We start from the raw sequence: 5,827 nt of genomic DNA, 5'->3' as shown, positions 1-5,827 counted from the left end.
TATATACTCTTTTTATACTAAGCTTATTCTTAGTTTAATACCTATAGTCTATAAGTAGAGTAGCTATATATACTTCTATATATAGCTACCTTATACGCGCCTCTATAGCTTTACGCTTTACTTATATATCTAGGCTTAAGATATAAAGTAGTACTATAGTAATTACTATATTTAGACGGTTACTTTATTATAGAATCGGATTTAATATATTAATTATATATAGTTAACGTACGTAGTTAATATAGTATTTATAATTTATAGACTAATTATATAGTATATACGTAGTATATTATAGACGTAAGAAAGATAGAGATATAGATTAGATAATAGAGGTAGAAGCTAGAATAATAAGGTATCTACCAGGTGAAACTCGTTTATATTCTTATTATTCCTTAAATATACGTTTATAATACGTACGTAACTTAGCGTAGCATGGTTAGACGTATAGTTATTTACTTTATATTATCTAATACCCTTAATAGAATTAGATAGCTATAATTCTTATCTTATAATATTATATCGTAGGTAACTACGTCTAGAATAGTATATAGCTATATATATATAAGGTACCGCGTTAGTCTTATTCTATTTTATATTCATATACTTATCCCTAGATACTCTCCGAGTATTATAAGCCTATATTTTATTATATTTAAGTATTATATCCTTCTATGCTTTTAAAGTACGCGATATTTAGGTTTACTATATTCTATATATATTATAATAATAATAATAATATTATATAACTAGATAGAGTAGTTTACTCTATAGGTATATACCTCCTTTAGTCTAAGCTATTATATAAGAAGAAACCTTTATATAAGGAAAAACTCCCTTCTCTCTATAACTACATCTCGTGAAACCTTCGTGTTATCTTAAGTATATAGCCGTTAGGAATATCTATAGACCTATAACCTATAGTACTATCGTTTTACCCTTAGGTAGCACGTATAGAGTACGGGGGTTATTAGTTAAGAGTCGCCCTTAACTAATAATCGGGGTTCTCCTAGGGTTCTTCCGGCGTATATCGGGGTCTATCTAGTATATACCTAGTTACTTCCGGTATATATATCCGGGTCTATTAGTATTAGGGGAGAGAGAGGTATATAAGTATCTATTAGGCGATCTCCTTAGGGTACTTATTAAGCTACCACGTGATATTAAAGGTCCTTATCGTATAGATAAGCGATTATCTCTACGTATAGAGGTCCGGGTATATCGTAAGATAGTACTATATTATATCTCTCCGGCCGTATACTTTATACTATAGAGACGCGTCTAGGACGCCCCTCTAGTATAAGTAGTATAGAAGTCCTATAGCTTCTATTTAGGCTTAGAGGAGGATAGATACTTAGGCTTTCGTAAGCCCCTTGTATATCTATCTACTCGGTTTCTTCTATAGTCCCCGGATCTATTCTAGATACCTATTCTATTAGAATGTCTAACAGGTCCGGAGGACTTCCTTCTATTTATTCTAGGTCTACGACTATATAGCCCGTATAAGCTCCTAAGGGTTCTACCGGTCTAGGGAGACATCCGGGTTATCCCTGATCTTCTATATAATTTAGTTTAAGTCCGTCTCTATTAGACTCTTATATTATAGTTAAGTCTAGTCTATATATAGTAGTACTTAGTAGTAGATATTAACTTATATATATAGCGCGGCGAAGATATATTCGGCGTATCCTACGTATTCCTATACTTATTATTTAGTAAAGTATATTACCCTCTATATCTAGTAGAAGTCTTATATACTTATTACGTTTATCTTGCGCCGTAGTAGTACTATATTAGTAGCTTTATATACGCTAGATATAAGGCGGAGTATACGGTTCTATATAGACTCGAGCTTTATTTACCTAGCCTATATAAGGGCTATATACTAGTACTCGTGTCCGTACGTGAAGGCGGGTCGTACTATAGAGATATATAGCTAGCGCGCCTTATCCTAGGCGGTTCCCTATATGGAGGCCGTAATCCGGTGTATAGCGGCTTCTATCTTAAGGGCCCTAGATACTATATATACAATCTATAGGCTCTATTTAAGTTTATTATTAATTATAACGCTAAGTATATATATACTCTATGTCGGCGGTTTATTAAAAGTATCTATTCTAGAACGTTACTCTCCTTCCTTAGTAGTCTATTTCCTACGGCGGTTAATAAAGTATATAAGTTAGTATTTCTTAGGGGCGAACTTTACTCCGTAGTACTTTACCTACTAGATATATCTCTCATGGTCTTATTTAAGGCGTTTATATATTAAACTAGTATTATTATTAATAGCTAGGAGGTATATATTATTAGCGTATTCTACTATCTCTATATACTATATCCCCTATAGAAGGTCTATGGTAAAGAAGAGAAAGAGGATCGGAGAGATAGTACTTCCTTATAGAATACTATATATTATCTTCTTATATTTACTTTAATATCTAGAGATATATATCTAGGTAATTCTTTCGGCGAGGAAGAACTATATAAACTTTGTAATCTATTCGGGTATACGTCTCTTCTATAGATTATAGATAAGTCTTATATAGTTTACCTTATTAAATATACCGGCTATATTAAAGGAGAGTAGTATTACTACGCGTCCCTACTTCTATATAGTCTAGATAACTTCGAGGATATATTAGATAGCGGTAATTAGAGAGCTCCCGGTCTTTATCTTCTAGTTTGCTAGAAGGAGGTTATATTCTTATACTACGGTACTTATCTTCTTCGCGATCGTAGCCTTAAGTATCTTACTAAGATAGAAGAGAAGGGTAATTAGTCTCTATCCTTTTAGGGAGTTAGGGTTCTTCCCTAGCTTTAGGAGTATAATAGTATAGGCGGTCTAGAAGCTTTAGGGGTGGTACCCGTTCTTAGCGTATACCTAGAAGATAAGACTAATAAGTGGTAAGGTCACCTATATAGTATATTTAAGGCATCTATTCGGTATTCTATCTAGTCCGGGCGCTTTATTATTCGGGAGTGTTTTAATAGCGTCGAGTATATCTTCTACCGTAATCTCTACGGGAATATTAACCGTGTCTAGATATATATTATTATTAATATCTAATAGGTCTACTAGCTCTAGGGGGGGAAATATAACTTCTTAGAGGATCTCTATCTTTTCGGGGCTCGTGGTATATATCCTTCCCTAGTATATTAAGGGAGGTATTAGTGGTAGTAGCGTCGGTACGTCTACGCTCTTAGCCTACTTTACTATATACTATAGTTCTACGGCCTGGCGTGTGTATTTATTAGTAATTATATACTATTATTTACGTTATTTATTACGGAGGGTCCTATTATAAGATCGGATTACCTCTTTCTATTTCTTCTATATCTTAGTTATCTAGATATAGTATACGCGTATATATAGTCTCCGGGCTTCCCTTCTACTTTCACGTATTTAAGGTATACCCCTTACGTCTAGGGGCTTATACGTTTAGTACGGCACGTGTTTATCTCTTAAGTTTTAGAAGGCTTAAAGAAGGACTTATACGGCCCTATCTATAGTCGGGCTATTAGATACGTTAACTATAGAGGGGTCTAGAATCGCCGATCCTAGGTCCTCCCTATACTTCTTCTAGTTAGTGTCTTTCTATAGCTATCTCCCCCATTATTCGTTAGATATAGATATATCTATTACGGTCTCTATATATTTATAGTTAGAGTCTATCTACGTCTTACTAGAGTAGTAATATTATACTCTATGGCTTATATATTCTATGGCGAGGGTAAGGTCGAGTATAGATCCCTCCTTATCCTCCTTATATTTCCTCTATATGGTTTATCTAACTAGCGTAAGGAGGTATAGAAGGTTATAGCACCTCGTATATAATTCCCTTACTCTAAGCTCTTCCCTAAGGACTATCGGGCCTCCCTACTATCTATAGTAGAGGTTAAAGTCGCCTAGAAGGATATATTATTCTAGTTCCGTGATACTCTCTAGTATAGCGTCCGGCGTAAGTAATTCTCTCTAGTTATAGATATTATATATATAGAGAGGCCCTATTTCTATCTAGAGGTATAGTATTATCCGGAGATTATCCCGTTCTATATAGGACTATTCTAAGAGCGGGATAGATTTATATATATAGAATAGGACTCTCCTATCTAGGTCCGGGGGGTAGATAGTATAGTATCCTAGGTGTGTTGTTAGTTTATCGGTTTAGTAGTGTTTATATAGCTTCTAGATAGCTATTATTACGGTATCTATCTCTTCTAGGAGCGTGGCCTGGTTTTCTCGTTTATATTATACGTTCGCCTATATAATAATAAGTATATCTTAGCTCCTTATTAGGTGCTAGGGAACGCTTAAGCCTATATACTAGTAGCGTTAAGGCGTGACTATCTCTACGCGGTAGCTGCCTTAAGAATACCCTAGGGTCGCCCTATCTTTCTCTATATAGTATGCTATTATATATTAGACCCGCCTTCTTATAAGTTGGTTAGTGCGTTTACGGGTATAGTTAGAGTAGATAGTAGAGGCCTTATAGTCTATTATATCTACCTCGCTCCTCTCGCCTTTATAGTATTAATATACTTAGCGATTTATTTACGTTTTATATATATCGCTAACTATAATAGGTAATTCCTATCGTAGTTAGAGTACTTAGTAGTATCTTTATTATGTATATATTCCCCTTAGGCTTTATATAGGTATTTCTAGGTACTATGGCCCTATCGGTACTATCCGTAGATAGCCTTCTAAGAGTACCTCTACCCTATATATCCGTATCCCTAATAGTTAAAGTATTAGGTTATTATCTAAGCCCTATTCTATGGTTCTACTATAAGTAACTCCCTCTTAGCTAAGAAGCCCTTCTATATAATCTAATAGACGAGGGCGGGGTCTCGGAGCTCTACTATTATAGTAGAGTGCTTTTTTAATTTTACCTTAATCCCTTATACGTTCTTCTACCATGCCTTTACGATCTTAATTCTAGGGTACTTCCGGTTATTGGATTATTCTATTCGCTCGATATTATTAGCGCCGATAACATGTCCCCGGATAGGGACTATATATATCTATATCGGGTACGTGTTAGCGTGGACAGAGGCGCTAGAGAAGATATTATTAATCGCGTTCGGGTTACGGGAGATAGTCTACTAGGCTATATTAGTAGTAGTAGTTAGTACTATACCTTCTAGGGTAAGTTTAGCTACGACTACATTTAACTATATCCCTTTTTATTTATTAATCTTATTAATAATGTCCTTTAGAGATACCTTCTAGACCTATATAAGGACTTTCTTATCCTAGATAGCGATCCGTACGCTATATGCTTCTCCTATAGATATTCTTAGTATTTAGGTTATCCTAGTTATGCTACCTAATGGTGCTACGACTTATGCCTAGGTAGTTAGATATTTCTTCTAGGTAAGGCCTTCCTAGATTCTTAGTAGACTAGCCTTAATTTAGTCTAGCCTAGACTCCGGGCTTACTTCCGGTATCTATTTTACTTCTATAGTAAGCCTCTTAATATTCTAGACTAGGCTCTAGAAGATATTAAGGAGGGTAGTCTCTTCTCTCTCGACCTCCCTCTCTATACGTGCTACCTAGTATTTAATCTTATCTACGAGGGTGTCCGCGAGTAGAGTCCTCTCTATCTTAGTTATCTATAATAATAATAATAATAATAATAATAATATTGTATAACTAGGTAGAGTAGTACTCTATAGGCCTATGCCTTCTCTAGTCTAAGCCACTATGTAAGAAGGAACCCCATAGGGAAAAACTTCCTTATGTCTATAACTATATCTCATTGAACCTCTGTTTCGTCTTGAGTATATAGCTATAGGGTACGCCTATTAGTCTATAGCCTATGTTACC

Source organism: Pseudovirgaria hyperparasitica (genome assembly GCF_010093815.1).
Source record: "Pseudovirgaria hyperparasitica strain CBS 121739 unplaced genomic scaffold EJ05scaffold_40, whole genome shotgun sequence".
NCBI lineage: Eukaryota > Fungi > Ascomycota > Dothideomycetes > Acrospermales > Acrospermaceae > Pseudovirgaria > Pseudovirgaria hyperparasitica.
Note: the sequence above shows the minus strand (reverse complement) of the source record.